The sequence below is a fragment of the Columba livia genome, chromosome 1, assembly GCF_036013475.1.
Source record: "Columba livia isolate bColLiv1 breed racing homer chromosome 1, bColLiv1.pat.W.v2, whole genome shotgun sequence".
In the NCBI taxonomy this organism is placed as follows: domain Eukaryota; kingdom Metazoa; phylum Chordata; class Aves; order Columbiformes; family Columbidae; genus Columba; species Columba livia.
In genome coordinates, this window is record NC_088602.1 from 208,654,171 (window position 1) to 208,671,635 (window position 17,465).

The 17,465-nt window shown below is 43.8% G+C and overlaps 1 long non-coding RNA gene across 1 annotated transcript; it reads left to right on the forward strand.

Moving 5' to 3' along the window:
* Positions 1-13,576: 13,576 nt before the first annotated feature.
* LOC110363856 (uncharacterized) lies at positions 13,577-14,317 on the forward strand. The gene is made up of 3 exons (XR_002422219.2): positions 13,577-13,715; positions 14,002-14,090; positions 14,214-14,317. It is a non-coding gene; the product is annotated as an uncharacterized LOC110363856 (long non-coding RNA).
* Positions 14,318-17,465: the final 3,148 nt, after the last annotated feature.

Below are 17,465 nucleotides of genomic sequence, written 5' to 3' on the forward strand. Positions count from 1 at the left end.
GGATCAATCCCAACCTCATGTTAGGAATAACCAATCTGTCCATGAAAGTGAGGAGCAGCAAATACATCTATGAACACATCAGAGTAAGTGCCAGTAATGATGATTAGATAAACTCCCAAGTGCTGAGATGATGGAAGGCAGAGCTGTCGAGCTGAGTGCAGGAGTAGACCGTGAAGGCAAGTACATTTTTGTACCACGGCATTCACAGATTTGTGGTGAAAATGGGTTTTTATTCAGTTTTGACAAGATCATTTCTCCCTGTGCAAGATAGGCTATTCAATAAATAAATGCTGCATAACAGTATTTGTCTGAAGGCTGTGGAAAAAAGGAAATAAAATGGAAAAGAGAAGAAACTCTTTCTGTCTGGCTCTCTGCAAAGATGAAGCTACAGACAGCAAAGGCCAGATTCAGACATACGGTCTCTACTTAGTCCTGTTGGTGTTTCCTATTGCCTTCGATGGCCTTCAAAGGTCAATAGGCATCCAGAACCAGTGCAAAATTTTATGGAGTGTTCAGTAAAAGTTAGACTAGTGAAGTCAGATCTCAGGGAGAATGGTTATTTCCAGATCTAGAGTAAGATCTAGGTGGTTTTATTCCAGACCTATATGCCATGCTTACCCCACCTCCTGTGATGAACCAGAGCAAGGAGACTGTCCAGTTGCTTGGTCATCCCACCGTTGGAAAAGGATCTGATGGGACGCGGTCATCCAGTGAAAAGCCTTGGAATCTGTGTGGGAGCATAACCCCAAACCATGGGACATACAGGAGAGATTTCAAAGTCATCGGCTCTTGGTTGTGAAAGAACTGACGAGCTGTCAGCAGTTTTGCAGCCAAGCTCCACCATTTAAAAATCTCCTCGCTCCCTTGAACAGCCTCTCTCCTTCCTTCACGAAGGTAGAGCGAACTGCAATTAGCAGCTGTGCCCGCTCCCTAAAGCAGCTCAGAGGGAGAGTGAGCGGCGTCTCAGGCCATTAGCCCTGGAACCATGCCATGAAGACCCTCCACAGTGTGTCTGCCACTGTGATGGATGGTGGCACATTTCAGAGCTCAGCTTGTTCCCAGCCAGTGACTTACGGTAACTTTCTCTGGGGGCTGAGGGTAGGGGAGGAATAAATGGTGCATGAAGCATCTGTGAGGGAAGGAGATAATTCTCAGATGAAACTCCACCACCGCATGGATGTGTAATATCCCTTCCTCACCGCCCCTGGACACCACCTACCACCTCTCCTGTGACAGCAGGCTGAGAGAGCTGGGGTTTTTCAGCCTAGAGAAGGCTCTGAGGAGACCTTATTGTGGCTTTTCCATACCTAAAAGGGGCCTACAAAAAATACGGGGATAGTCTTTTTATCGGGGCCTGTTGCAATAGGACAAGGGGTGATGATTTTCAGCTAAAGGAGGGGACATTCAACATAGACATGAGGAAGGAATTTTTTTTTACACTGAGGGTGGCGAAACACTGGCCCAGGTTGGCCAGAGAGGTGGTGGATGAACCACCCCTGGAGACATCCCAGGCCAGGCTGGATGTGGCTCTGAGCAACCTGAGCTGGTGAAGATGTCCCTGCTCATGGCAGGGGTGGCACTGGATGAGATTTGAAGGTCCCTTCCAACCCAAACTGTTCTATGAATCTACGTTCTATGCTCAGCAAAAGATAGCTTGAGATGATAGCCAGGGGGAGAACCATTTGCTGGAGGTTCGAGATACCATCAACTGCTACAGGTATAGGACATGTGAGTGTGGCATGGGGAAAAGCTGCTGGAGGTGTTGGAATGAAACGGAGCAACCAGGTCAATGTCAGGTGTAGCACAAGGAGAGAAGAAAAGTGATATCAAGGTAGAGCTAAACCGATGGATCTGTACCCATCTTAGCCTCAAAGGAAGCAGAGGCAGGCAGGTGAGTATTACAGGCTGAGAAAAGTCAATTGCTGCAAGCTGCTAATACCTTGCTAAGCAAGAAACCCAAATAAATGCAGCTGCATTTGCAGTGATGAAGGTATTTGCCGCAGGGAGTAGTGACCACAGTGCTAAAAACTCATGTCCACATTGCCTGGGGCAGTCCTTTCCAAGTCACCACCTAGTATTGCACTTAGCTATGGCACACTGTGGTCTTAAGGTGTAATTATTATTTTAACTATGTTTTTTCCAGTTTAAAGTGCCTGAGACACCATGTGTGAGTGTGCGTGAACCTTTTGTGGTATCAAGAGCTGAAGGGATAGGTCAGGACTGTGTGGTGGAGGCAATAAAACCTGGGGAAATTCTGGGTATAAGAGCTCTCCTGAGTGAACAGCCCTTGGATTATTCATTTGTGAAGAAACTGGGACTGATCTAACACATACACCCTGGGGACACTTTGGGGAACCAGGACCTGGAAATGGTCTTAGCAAGCACAGAGACACAAAACTCTGAAATTTCCTGATGTCAAGCTAGCTTGCTTAAAGCTGCCCAGGAAAATCCTGTGCTTCTTCAATTTCTTATTAAATAGAGAATGACAAAGTCCTCATGGTGAGATGTGCTTTTAGCATTGTGTGAATCATTTTTCCTTCGCTTTCCTATAGGCACCCTGTACAAGCAACAGCAGTCTTGTTACGCCTCCGTTTCAGTGATCCTGATTGTTATTAATGATAATAACAGCACTTACATGGCCCAATCAGGACTAGCACTAGATGCTGTACACAGGATGGTTCCTGGCTGAAACACCATGCAAGCAGTATATACACCTCTTATACCTCCCTGTTCTTTTGTGAAACCGTAGGAAGGTGTAATTAATCTGACATCAGCGAGAAAGCTGCTTCTTGTTACTTTCCCGAATTTTTCCTTTTCCAAACAGTACGTGAGATTTGCCCTTAATTTTCTGTAGACTGTGCATTTCTCTAGAGACCAAAGAGCTGTTACTTCCTTGAAATATTACTTATGCTACTCTGACGCCAGAAATTTTGTTTTTGTCAACTTTTATAGATTGCTACCCAATATTTTGGCCTCAACTTATTTTGTATAATCCTATCAATTTTATTCTAGTTTAAGTCCTGTGAGTTATAAAACCAAATGCCTGTGCTGTGCCATAAATTTGAAAGCACATGAAACATTTGTGCCCAATTTAAGAGCACAATAAAAGATCAAAACAGTTTGCTACACACGAGTACTACTCATGAAAGCTGTGCAAAATACACTCAGTGAAGGAAACTGTAAATGGATAAATTGTATACACATTGTAATTCTGCATGTGTATGGGGAGACACGTTTGAGAGGTAAGAAGGTGCCTTGCAAAACCGTTAGAAGCTATGTGAGAACATCAAATCATGAAATTTGACTGTCAGAGTTCTCTTGGCTACTGAAAATAGTGTATAATTCAGCATCTCCAAGCATCAAATGTTGCAGGGAGTGAGCTTCATAGGCTGATTGAGGCAGACGATGAACAAGTTAATGGCCGTGAATCAGTGAAGCCTTTTACAGCTTCCCTGTTGAGAGATAACCAGAAAACCTAATGTAGTTGTGTGAAAGATGCTCCCAGGTGACCAGCAAAAGGACAACTCTCTGGCTCTGCTGCTAGAAGTGCACTGAACATTAAGTGCCTTCCAGTTGGTTTGATTCTCATACTGATATCCAAAAGACCCAAAAACTACCGTCTGCCCAGTTAGTAAAATCACCTGAGCTGTGATTTCATTCTCCTCCCACCCAGCCTGGTCTTGCTCTGCTACATTGTCCAGTTTTGGGTCCTCAGCAAAGGACACACATGGACCTGTTGAAGAGGGGCCAGAGGAGCCCCAGAAATGATCCAAGGCTGGAACAGCTCTGCTGGGAGGACAGGCTGAGAGAGTTGGGGTGTTCAGCCCGGGGAAGAGAAGCTCTGGGGAGACCTTATTGTGGCCTTTCAGTGCTTAAAAGGGGGTGATAAGAAAGATGGGGACAGACTTTTGAGCAGGGCCTATTGTGATAGGACAAGGGGTGATGGCTTAAAGTAAAAGAGGGAATACTCAGGTTAGACATGAGGAAGAAATTTTTTACACTGAGGGTGGTGAGAGCCTGGCCCAGGTTGCCCAGAGAGGTGGTGGATGAACCATCCCTGGAGACGTCCCAGGCCAGGCTGGACTGGGCTCTGAGCAACCTTGGCTGGTGAAGATGTCCCTGCTCATGGTAGGGGTTGGACTGGATGAGTTTTGAAGGTCCCTTCTAACCCAGACTATGATTCTATAACTGAAGGACTCAAAGCCCAAGAGCTCTGCTTCAGTAAGCTGATGTTCCCAAGAGCTAATGAACACTTTTCAAGCAATCAGTCATTACGAGCCTGTTTGCTTCCACTTGTGCTACAGCTGAGTCTGAGGTCCTTGGGGAAACTTTCTCTTCTGATTGCCACAGAGTGCAGAAGTATTATGTGACCTTGCTAATAATGTGGATCTACCTAACAAGTGTACAGTCATTCTGGAAATAAACTTCCTAGGTGATTTCTTAGCAAATGCTGAAACATTTCTGTGTTGGTCTAAATTACTTCCTCTCCTTTTGCCATCTGGGAAATAAACAGATTTTTCTGTTTGTGAGGGGAAAGCAGCTTTTACTTCTTAAGGTTAACCTGGGAAACCAAACATACTCTGCAGTACTACCACTGTCATCTTACTTGTCCCCATGGGGCTTCTCTCAGCCATCACCCATCCCTGGCAATTTTTCTGGACTGTGAGCACTGAGTTAGCACAGATCCCTTGGTACAAGTGCATGCAGCGTTTCCAATATACAAAACGCTGCAGTGCGAAAAGAGCTGTGCTGCAGCGCACATTCCCTGAGCAGAGAGAAAAGCTGTGTGGGAAGCTGAAGGGAGGACCTGGCAAAGTTCGAAGCAGAACTTTTTACCACAAAATTTTATGTCCTACAGCCTTCTGGGTCCCATAAATTTTGGGTTTTGTTCTGCTTCCAAAAGGTGCTGTTCATCCCGTCTGTTTCTCACTGTATATAGTGCTCAGTATTGTAAACTGAATTTGCCTTCTGCGTTTTCTGGTTTTTGTTGTTTCTCATTGTAAAGCCATTCATGGCAAAGGAGTGTAGCAGGGGTTAATTCTTTGAATTCACTTACTAAGCCATTTTTAACACCCTTGATAAGCTGCCTGGCCTATAGGTGTGACTGCAGAGAATCACAGGTTTCTGCTTCATGTATATCCCGTGACACCCTTCATCAACCCTATGTGGGCTTGTTGGCATTAAAATATCACTGCTGAATGCAGCTGAAGGATCAGCTTTGCTGATGAACTGAACATCATTGCTTCTTGTGCTCAGGAGGCAGTGATTCAGGTGTCAAAACAACCTGAGATCTCTTGTTGATTTGCAAGGGAGTTGGAAATAGTGATCTTTATCTAAAACTGTGGGGCAAGAGCAGATATTTTCAGGATTGTCACAGTGTACCAAGTCCCTGTGTAGCATGGGACGTGTAATAACTGACACCCTGATGTTTTTGATCCAGTACAAGTGCAAGGGGAGACTGCATTTCACTAAAAAAAGGTGTAAGGAGGCCAGAGAGCTGAGGACATGGGGCATCAGCTGGGAGGAAGGGCAAGCAAATAGGAAGACGTGTAAAGCAGAGAAATCCACCAAAGAATGCAGGATAGTCTGGATACCATTTTGTAGCATAACCTTTTTCTTCTGGCTTGAGATGGTCTCTGGGAAGGAGAAGGTGGCCTTCAGGATGTGGTTTTGGGTGGAGAAAGGACAGGTTTTTACCATTGCAGGATAAATAGCTTGTACATGTGTGCTATGGGCAGCTGAGGGAATGCAGGCAGTCAGAGATACATCACAGTCAGGACAGGCTCACCTGTGATCTCAGAGCATTTTGGAGGATCATTGAAATCAGCTGCAGGTGGAGACTGTGTAATCAGGTGTGCAGGTTCCTCTGAACCCAACAAAGTATTTAAAAAGCAGTGGAGCAATGGGATGTTCAACAAGAAGGAAGACTTGACCTCTACTTTCTTGCTGATTATGTGTCTGAAACTGATGCAGCTTAGGTACATCTGGGAGCAAGGAGAAGGCAGATCATCCATCCTACCTGACTTCAAGATGCTGGATGAAGATAGCACCAACCCAGCCAAGGGATCATCCCTTTCCCTGGATTGCTGGAGGTATATTTTTAATTTTCTTCCAGCATCTCATGTGCAGGGGCTGGGAGAGAGAAAAGGGAACAGTTTGCAAGACAGGGAAGAGGAAGAAAGTGTCATGCCCCAGGATTCTGTGGGCTTTAAAGCTTTAGCACAAGAAAGAGTAAACCCTGGAGCACTGGCCTGGCACAAACTATTCCCACTTCTCCGTTCTTCTCTCTTTTACTAATTTTCCTCCCTTTGATCTTGATTTACTGCCTCTGAGACTTGCATAATTTCACCCTTGGGCAAGTGGAACAGCTGCAAAACTCTTCTTTTCTTCCTTAAGACATAACCCACAGGCAGTTTTCTGAATTTAGGTGTCCATGAAATAGATCTGCCTTCCATCACCAGGTCCTCTCTGTTTTGGGTTTTTCTAGGGTGGATGAGTGAAGTTGGCCTCAGAGAACTGGTCATGACAAGCACAGTGTGTCCACCCTGTAACTGGTGTGTCCCTAATTGCCTGTTAAAAGGTAGGCATTCTCTTCACTACAGAGGCCATGTGCAATGCTGTGTCTTTATGATGTTGACGGCTGGAAAGTTTGGACATGCCCAAGTTGGTGTAGACATGGTATCTGAGGCTTAAGGTCCTGTCTCACCTCCTTTCTCATATACCACAAAGTTTCTGCTGCTGTCTTAGAGCAAAGTAATCCATTGAGGTTATTTGGGCTTGAAATGAATTGAATTTGGGAGGTGTTTCTATGCATTGCTGAGCTCATAACAGCATGGAAAGGAGCAGAGCTGAGATACTTCAGTTATGTCAGGTTCATACTGCAGATAACTCACAGCAATTTCCTTAAGACTTTTCTGGAGCGACCTGTTGCAAGCATTAGTACAGATGGATAAAGCCAGACAGCAGGAACTCCTTCCCAGCATCATGCTGTGATTAGAAAAAGAAATGTTGCTCCACTAACACTTACTGGATTCCCAGTTTTAGAAAGACTCTGGGGATTTTTCACCTCCTTTCAAGTCACTGAGAAAAGGCAGAATGGAACTTTTTTCTCAGTAAATGGGAGTGTCAAGAAGGAGCAGGGAACAATGATGGTTGAGCTTAGATTTCTTTGCAGTGCTTGAAGGGTTAATGTTGAGCTTAGCACCACCCATGGATCCCAATAACCTGCTCAGCAGGCCTATGAGTAACTCCAAAATCTTCAATCTTTTCCTGCTGTTGGCATCTCTCTAGATTAGTACAGTCTCTCTGTGTGCTAGAAGACAGTGGTTTCCTTTCCTTTGATGACACTATTTTTAGTTTTACAGTGTCTCCTCTCTTCTGAGATGAAGATGTAGGGGGATTCCCACCCCATCACTAGGCAATACCTGCTGTTCTTAAATAACCCAGAATCTAACCTTGAGAAAAGTCTCAGGAAAGAGTTCATCCTTCACTAACTGCAGCCAGTTGCATGCAGGCTTGAATTTTTTGGCTAGGCAGATAAATTTGGAAGTTTAATTCATCCCACAGACTGAGAATTTGTCATTCTTCTTGTGAATTATGTCATATTCCTAATATTTGCTAGTCACATGCTTTCCAGTACTTCCGTGAACAAGATTTTTAGGCTCTGAATTGCTGAGAAAAGTGATGACTGTTTGTTCTTCATGTTTTAATTATGATTGTTCTTTCTGCCTCCCAACTGGGCAGACATTTTTTATTCTCTTTGCTGGTCATGAATACTGAAAGGTACTGGACAGGTGGCTGGAGCCATACATCCTTTTCTGTTGCAGATATCTATTCTGAAGATATTCCACAAAGCAGATATTGACATTAGTACAAACATTCAAGTTGAAACAGGTCCACTCTCAAGCAAGGAGACTAATAAAATAACAGAATATTTCCAGTGTGAGAATGCCCATTCAGTTACAACAGTGATTGAGTAAATATGATTTTAAAATCAAAATCTGTCATAAACTGACCATATATGATGTTTTACTATCAGCCCATGCCTTAAAAACAGATGTTTTATTTTCTTCATCACTTTTATCTAGATTTAGGTTGTGACTATTGAAAAGAAAAACCTTAGTAGAGAATTGACTATGTGTAGTGTCATGAAAAGATGGACTCCAGACCTCAGTTTCTACCTCCAGAGGAATTCTAAAAATATGTCACAAAACATACCCATATATACCCTTCATCATTGCAGCTGAGGTCTGCAGATGTTTAATCAGTAGCATCAGACCTTTCTCCTAGAATATTTGCTTCCTGCTACCAGACCATTTTGGTCAGGTGATGGTATTAATGTCTTTCACTTTGCATGGCCCAGGCTAATCTGAAATCATCACTGAGAAGCCTTCATGGCTCCTTTGAGCCTCTGGAATAGATTATCAGGGGCCTTCTCAGCATGTCCCTAACCCCAGCGCCGCTGAGGCCACTAAGTAATTAGGCAGCGATTGTGCCGCAGCAAACAAATTGTGTTGAAGATAACCAGATGTGAGCAGATAAAGGGGCCGATGGAATTTGGGCCATGTGCATCTTATGTCTGAAATCCTTCAATAGCTTCTCCAGCCCTGAGTTCAAACAGCAGTCACAGGCCTGCAGTGCCTCATGCCAGGATCTTTATTAGGCATTGTTTCTGGTGATCTGAGCCCTCCCAACTTGCCAGGTGAATGACAAAGGTCAGCAGTTTGAAGGTGAAGGCAGAGTTGTGTGCTGTCAGTTTCTTCTGATCACAGGACATCTGCTTCTGCTCATACCTCTGAAGGTATCAAACCACTCATGACACAGACCACAATGGCCAGAGATGAGGATCACCACAGCCATCTTGGTTGATGGTTTAATGTTCTGGCTGCACCTAGTAAGGGGGCTGGGGATAAATATGGCACTGCAAGATAGTGTTGAGTAGTTCCAGATAGACCTTCTGTCATCCTTGTTTTCATTCCTCCATGCTGGAGGGTGACATCAACACAGATGGGTTGGAGCTGAACAAATTGTCCCTTCACCTGAGGGTGCGAAGGAGGAGAAACAAAGCTCATGAGAAATTACCCCATCACATCAGTTCCCCCAAACTGTATTTATTATTCCTGACACCTTTCCTTACAAAATACCCACACACAAGACCATGAAGAGATCTTAAACTCCATACACTGCAGATAGAGAAATTTTGGGGAAATGCTGGTCTTTTCCTCAATCTCTCATACGGGTAATATCAACAGCAGTACTGCCAATGCAGCATACTTCTGACTAACCAGCAAGACAATGCTTATCCTTTCAGTGGAAGGGAATTTTGTTGAGGACTTAAATGAAAAACAATCCAGCAGATTGAAGGGTTTAGAGGCATCATATGGATTTTGAAATCCCATATGTACTTTGAAAACTGTCCTCTTAGAGCACATCTAGGTGTCTTCTACTCCATACATGTTCCTGTAGGTTTTATGGGTCTCTTTCAACACTTTCATCCCTTTAATGAGTGAAGGTTCCACAAAATATTCTTTCAATCACCTGATGAAAATGTCCCCAGGCTTAAAGGTGGCTATAGACCACAAACAGAAGTTTATCTAGACATTTTCTCAGTCAGAACCAGCAGTTTGGGTGTCCCTAATATACGTCTCTGTTCTTTTATTATCCTCTTTTGAAGTCAAACGTAACAATTCAATAAACAACTTCCTTTCCACCCCTTTCATTCCCTCTGAAAGGCAAACTGATTATTATTTTTTTAAAGAGTAATCTAAGCTTTACAGGATTTCTACTGTCAGGCACTTTCAGATATTCCATTGACAAATATCCCAGCTAGACTTATCACCAAGGATATTCAGTGCCTTCTGATAGCATTATCCTTCTATTAATTGAAATTCTGTCATAAGGAAGAAAACAGAAAGATTTACGAAGGGCGTAAAAAAAAAAAAAAAAAAAAAAAAAAAAAAAAAAAAAAAAAAAAAAAAAAAACAAACAAAAAAACACAACAAAAACCCTAAGCAAGCCTCTGAGGCAATTCCCCAAGCTAGAAATGCAAAACAATGTTTTGTGACTTTGTCTTACAATCAACTTCCCAAAGGGGCAGAATCATCAAACATTACACAGGGTAGTCTTAGCAATTAAAGAATTTATACATGTATATGAAACACCACAATGCATATCACAGGGTACAATCCAGTTTGCAAAGTATTTTTCTTCTGGGATTCACCAAGATGCTTGCTGGTTTACTAAGAGTTGGATTTTAATCTATTTTTTCCAGATGTTTTGCCTCATAACAATGCAGGTTTTACTATATGGCCCTCATTGTTCTGTCAAATGAATTTATTTCCCTCTTCCCCACCACATCACTCCTTTCTCCCTAAATTTTGATATGTAATTTTTGGAATGTGATTATAGCAGAGCCCTGCACAGTAGACTACTACTACAGTCATCTCCTTGGAGGAACATTGAAGAAGCCTCAAGTGAGGAGCAGGAAGACATTAGTCACATGAAGCAACCTTCAGAGATGGACAGAAAACAACCAACCAACCAGAAAACCCAACAAAACCTAACCCTCAAGGTTTCTATCAGATTAAGAAAGCAGAAGTTCAGATGACAAACCTTGTCATCCTGGTTGGCCAAGCTAGAAGAAAAAATCTGTTGGGCGGTATTTAAAAACAACCCATCAGAATCTGTCTTTACCTGCTGTTGAAAATCTCCCTTCTCATGGAGCCCAGGAGAAGCATCATTCCCATGGGCACTGACCAATAAGCTATTTTCTCATGAGAAGTCTCTGAACCTTAGAACTTCATCACTGACTTGAAGCCAATGTATGACCCTATATGTATTTACACATTGGAGTATTTTTGCATAGTGAAACAACCCTCCCAGTGTGCTAAAACTGTGTTGTCAGCATGAGTAGCACAAGATGCCTTCAAGATTTATATTACTTACCAGGAAAAACCTTTCCAAAGGTTCTGGAGCTGCTGCCTAAGTCAAATTCACATAAGCATGTAAGTCATCTCTTCTTAAGTAAACATGACAAATATGCTACCGATTTCTTTGTGGTTTGACATCAGTACAACTCCCTCCTGACTTAAAGGGAGTTTGTGATCATTTATACCATAAAATTTATGATGATGTGTAATGAAATAGACAGATAAGGCACAGAAACCCCTGAGCCAGTGAGAAACGGTGCCCTGCCATTTGTCATGTATGGATGTTCAGCACTTTCAGGATCTGCTTCTTGATTAGGGCAATTATCACATTAAATGCCTAAATTCAGTAAGTTGTAAAAATTCTGAGAGAAGGAGAACTAGGAATATTAATATAAAGTGCTCAAGCCCCATTTTTTCTTATCTAGGTACACTGACCATCTGGTTTGTTAGGAGAGGTGATACGGTCTAACACATCACCTGAACTTCAGACCAGCAGGTTCTAGTCCTGACTTCATGCCTGACTCTAGCAAATCTCTTCCTTTTTAGAAGATCCAGCATTTGACTCAGATTTGTTCTCCTCTTTCTGAACTTGTGCTGAGTATATTTTATGATGCCTGCCAGTTTTAACTTACCAGGAATTTGCAGTCTGGCTGTTTATCAACCATTGAAGGGCTTTGGGAAGCACAGACCACCTCTGAAGTTCAGGCTGCCCAAAATGGCCCACAAACAGACCCAGGTTGGAATCACTTAGACTTGTCTAACTTGTAGTGCTGAAATGGTCCAGACTGGCTTTCTGCTTTTCGGACTGAACGTCTGCATGAAAATGCCAGCAAAAATATAAATAGGTGAGGTGCCCTCTTATCCCCTAAAGCATCAAAGAATGCAATTAAGGGGAACTACCTAGTTTGGCCCAACTTGAAAAGAACCAGGATAGACCTTTCATTCAGGAGGTTTAATGTGGGTTAGATGTTTACAATATGGCTTGTGCTAAAGAATGGTTTGTGGATAAAAAGAAGTGAGAAGCAGACTGAGTTTTGCTTTTACTCTCCAGGATGAAGGGAAAGGCATTGGGATGTGAGTGGCTGGCTGGTGGACTGGTCTGTAAGACAGTGACTGCTTTTATGTCTCTATTAAGCAGGAAAGGAAGGAGATAAAAAGAAGAAGATAGGATGGGTAGGGAAAGTGAGGAGACCTGGGTGCAGGCTGGAAGCATCACCCTGTGAAGCAGGAGATGGACGAATAGCAGGAAAAAGAATGGATTTACAGCCTGACACCCCCACAGATGGCTCCTCGTTTTTGTCCTTTTGCAGACAAACAGACCCCACTTGAATTATGGGGCTATAATTCTATTTGTGGATGGTGAACGGGAAGAAGGGGGAGGCTGCAAGAGCTGTTTGGTGGTTTATGACCTCCCCAGAAGCCCTTGATGGAATTCCAGCCCCATTACTCACAGCTGCCTCTTCTGGATCTAATTCACCGGAGGTCTCTGATGTGGTAGTTGAGAGCAAGTTTGGTGTTGTGTCTTGCCCCTGCCAGGGAGTTAATCAGATTGGCTTTGCTAATCCAAACCAGGGCAGTTTTATAAGACAGTTTCCCGGGCGAGTGTATTCTGGTTTGGCTTGGGTACTGTGAAAGCAGAGAGCAGGCTTAGGTGCCGTTAACATAATTGGATCAGTGTCTGCAGCCTTCTTTCTTTCATAGTCATCCATCAGAAAGAAAGAAAAAAGGATCAGAGACATGACATGGCCATTGAGGTGACCCTGTGGTATCTTGAACCCTGGAGGTTTTACCCCCATCAAGGGATTTTTAAAATCATAGTCATAGAATCATAAAATAATTTTGGTTGGAAGGGACCCTCACAATCATCCAGTCCAACTGTTAAGCCAACACTGTCACTAAACCATGTCCCTAATAACTTAATCTGTGTGTCTTTTAAACCCCTCCAGGGATGGTGACTCCACCACTGCCCTGGAGAGCCTGTTCCAATGCCTGACAGCTCTTTCCAGGAATAAATTGTTCCCAAGATCCAACCTCAACCTCCCCTGGTGCAACTTGAGGCTGTTTCCTCTGCTCCTGGTGCTTGTTCCTGGGGAGCAGAGCCTGATGCCCCCTGGCTCCAAGCTCCTTTCAGGCAGTTCAGAGATCAGAAGGTCTCCCCTCAGCTCCTGTTCTCCAGGCTGAACCCCCCAGGTCCCTCAGCTGCTCCCATCACACTTGTGCTCCAGCTACTTCCCCAGCTCCATTCCAATCTCTGAACTCATTCCAGCACCTTAAGGGCTTTCTTGTTGTGAGGGGTCCAACACTGGATCCAGGATTTGAGGTTTAGCATCACCAGTGCCCAGTAGAGGGGGACAGTCACTGCTATTTCTTATGTCTACAGGTCTGCCCTGTACTGCAGCTGGTGTGTGAGACCTAACTTTGGGTCATGAGACCTGAGCTAGATCTCATGTCCATGCTGTATACCTGCCCCATAACATTATAAAAAATGTCCTGACAGTACCTCAGGGTCTGTACTCTGGCACTCTGGTACTCCTCCAGGAAAGGGTTAATCAATCTAGAGACGGCATGCCTTATAGGACCAACTTGACAAGTCAGTAGTGTCTGAGAGACCGTAGTCTCTGACCTCCTTTTCCATGATTTTACTACAAACATCTCCTGACCCAGCAGACTTTTTTCCTAATGTGTCTTTATGTGCTCTAGCTCTGTATATTTGGCCCAGTGAAGCAACTGTGTCTACAAGCATGTGGAGCAGACTGAGACAGACTGGACATAGTTCTATCCATGAAGGTAAAAAAAATCACTCATACATGCTCTTCCAAACTGTATTTGTTAGGAGAGGATTAGCTGGCAAGGTCCAAAATTGTGCTGGGGACCATGGTAACAGCCAAGCATCACAGATAATTTCAACATAGTGCTTGATACTCCACCTTGGCCTTCTTTTATTTACTAGCACAGATGTAGCCAGGAAAAACATAATGCCTGGTAGTGTTATCTGCTTGTCATGTTCCTACCCATAAAATGTTTGTGTGTCGTGAATTGTGACTAACTGATGATCTGCTTGCCTATGTTGTAGGAACAAGGGCTGCATCCCATATGGCATACTGAAAGAAAACTGGGCTGTGGAGATGTCTTGGCATCGTGTTTGGTGTTGGGCATTATAAGGTCAGTGAGTACATTTCCCATTAGAATTTATGAGAAGGCAGGAAATTCAAAGCAGTAAGTAATAATAATAATAAAACTAAAACTGTTATTATCCTTTTATTTTTTTTTCTTTGAACATCTTAGCTGAAAGCAAAAGAGCAAATTGATTCCTGCATTCCTCCCAAATGCTTGCTGCATTGTGGGAACATACGACACACCACAGAGTTCAGGGCTCTGCTGTATTTACGGTAAGAGACATTCCCTTTCCTAAAACAATTACAGCAAGAAAGGTTAAAGCAGACCCACTAGTGGGATTTATCTAGCTAGGTCCCTCCATCCTCTGTAGGGTCAGCAAGAGGAAACAAGATTTTTCCTTTGTCATTCGCTGACCATCGAGGTTGCAATGAGATTAATCATATCCCAGAAGGATCCATTTTTTGCTCGTGACTGTGAAGGGAAACAGGACAACTAGCACAGAAGGAAACACCCACAGCCACTCAGGTAATTCCCCAGCAAGAGAAGAGGTGATTTTGCAGACATCTCGCTATGATCATAGAGTCTTAGAATCGTAGAATGGTTTGGGTTGCAAGGGAGCTTCAAAGGTCATCCAGTGCCACCCCTGCCATGAGCAGGGACATCTTCACCAGCTCAGGTTGCTCAGAGTCCTGTCCAGCCTGGCCTGGGATGTCTCCAGGGATGGTTCATCCACCACCTCTCTGGCCAACCTGGGCCATGCTCTCACCACCCTCAGTGTAAAAATTTCTTCTTCGTGTCCAGCCTGAATCTCCTCTCCTTTAGTTTAAAACCATCACCCCTTGTTATGTCACAACAGGCGCTGCTAAAAAGTCTGTCCCCATCTTATAGGCCCCTTAATGATGGCTGTGAATAAAACCCCATTGATCCCAGAATGATTTTCTTGCCATACAGTGTGCTGACACACCTTGGTACTGAAGCTACCAGGTGTCTCCAGACTCAGATTTGTGGTCCTGATCATTCTCATCACCTCGTGAGGATAATGAACCTGAGGCTGAACACAAATGGGGGAGAGTCTGTCAGTTCTCTCATTCAAGTGATATCAAGGGGGCATGAGAGAGCTGATGCTGGAGTTATACTCTGCTCAACCAGAAAAACCTCCAGGAAGGGAACTGGTGTGGGGGAACAGCTTAATACGATACAGGCAGTCAAACCTGTGAAGTGTCAGAAAGCAAGTGAGGGAACCAGGAAATAATAAAGGCAAATTGAATGCTCTCCAGGATGCTGGAAATAGTCTTTCTCAGCTGACATCTGGGATTGCTTTGGGAAGGCGAGCTGCAGACGGGCTCCCAGCTTTCCTCTGAGAATTGAAACCGGCTCCAAACTGTCCCCTGCTGGGATTTTGAGGGGCACTTGGGGGATGATATTTACATCAAGGATGTCACAGAGTTGAGGCAAATGTTCACCATTTCCTCAGTGGAGGAGCTTGAAGAAGAGATGAACTGAGTTGTAGGTAATGGACATCACCTGTCATGGACGGTAAAAGCAGGAAAGCTTTGAAATGCCTCTTTCTGTAGCTTGGGAGTGGCAAAATCCAGCCAGAAATATTAATGATCTTAGTGAAGCAATGGCAAGATGCCTCCTGTTTTCTTTGTAGATGACTGGTTGGCCTTGAATAGCCAGCTTAGCCCATATGGGAGCTGAACAGACTGGTTTCAGGGGCTGAAACTGGGAGAAATGGTTGGTGCTTCCAGCCCAGTTTTGTTGTCTCTGTCATGCACTTGCAAACACAGCCAACAGGACCTGGAGCTGAGATGTCTCAGGATCTCCAGAGTGTCCCAGCAGGCACCAGACTGATGTCTTGTCCTGTTACAGACATATCCATGTCAGAGATTCTTTTCTGCTCACTCCTATTCTTGCAGCTCTTGCTGAACCAATAGGTAAATTCTCCACAGTAGTAGCAAGCCCACACATGTAATCCTCTTGAAAGCAAACATTCTGAGCTTACAGCTGACAACAGGGAGTTACCACAAGCCTGGAATTTGTTTGTTTGGCCCCATTTAATGCATGAAAGAGTGTTTTTGTGGGAATGGTTGGTGTTGTGTTGCTTCCTGATCTTGGCACTGAAGAGAAAACTGTGGTCCTGTATGTATCACACACAAGGTTTAGCTACAGGATCCTGGTGTAGGTCCTGACCATGGCCTGCCCTATGGTTTCTAACAAATATGCAATACACTGTTGTCTAATTGCAAAAACAGTGGCTGTGTTGATTGATTCTGGGAAAAAATATGCTGCAGAGACTGCAGCTTTGCCTCTGAACTTCTGTGTGATTGCGGGCAACCCATTTCACCTCTTTGTGCCTCAGTTTCCTCCCCACCTCTTCCTTTTCCTGTCCAGTCTCATGGACACGGAAGATGTTATTTCTATGGGAACACTCCCTCTGTGTTTACCTGATGTCTGGCAGAGACTCAGCCAAAAACATTTCTTGTGTAAATGTTAAGCACAACCACTTAGTCTGGAAGGAAGCTTTGTGAAATATTTTAGTTTTGGAGTTCTGGCTTTAAGAAGTTCCCAAAAAACAGAAGCCTTCATAACTCTTTTCTTTAGAGGTGTTTTGTGTTTGTTTTGTTTGGTTGGTTTTGCTTTTGTTTTGGTTGGTTGGTTTTGTTTTAGTTTTCAGTTGGTTTTGTTCTGTGGGTTCTTTGTGTTTTGTTTGTTTGCCTGGGTTAGGTTGGGTTGGGTTTTTTTGGTGTGTGTTTTTGTTTGGTTGGTTGTTTAGTTTGGTTTGGTTTTTCTCTAAATACACTAATAATTCAGAATAGCTGAAATCTGAAGAACTTCTTTGCACACATTTTCTAGCATCAGTTCCTGCAATCCACTGTGCCGCCTGGAGGGTTCTGATGGGCGATATCTATACAGGCATCACACTGCTGTGACTGACTGACTTGATGCTGGGGTGTACTGGAAGACTGATGAGAAACCTTTTGGGTGAAAAGGACTCTTCCTTTGCTGTGTCCCAAGAAGCAACTGGACAGAGATGTCTCATTTCTTCGAAGTATCAGGCAAGGATGAGAGGAAATGACCTCAAGTTGCCCCAGGGGAGGTTTATATTGGATATTAGGAAAAAATTCTTGCCAGAAGGGGTTGTCAGGCACTGGAACAGGCTGCCCAGCAGTGGCAGAGTCACCATAGATGGTGACACGTAGATGAGGTTCTTAGGGACATGGTTTAGAGGTGGACTTGGCAGCGTTGGGTTAATGGTTGGACTCAATGATCTTAAAGGTCTTTTCCAACCAAAATGATTCCATGATTCTATGATTTCCATGGCTAGATGTGGTCAGTCTGTTGGCATACGTATGCTGCTCATCTGTAAATACCCACACACTTATTGAAGCCTATTGCAAAGGCTGTCAAAGCTCCATT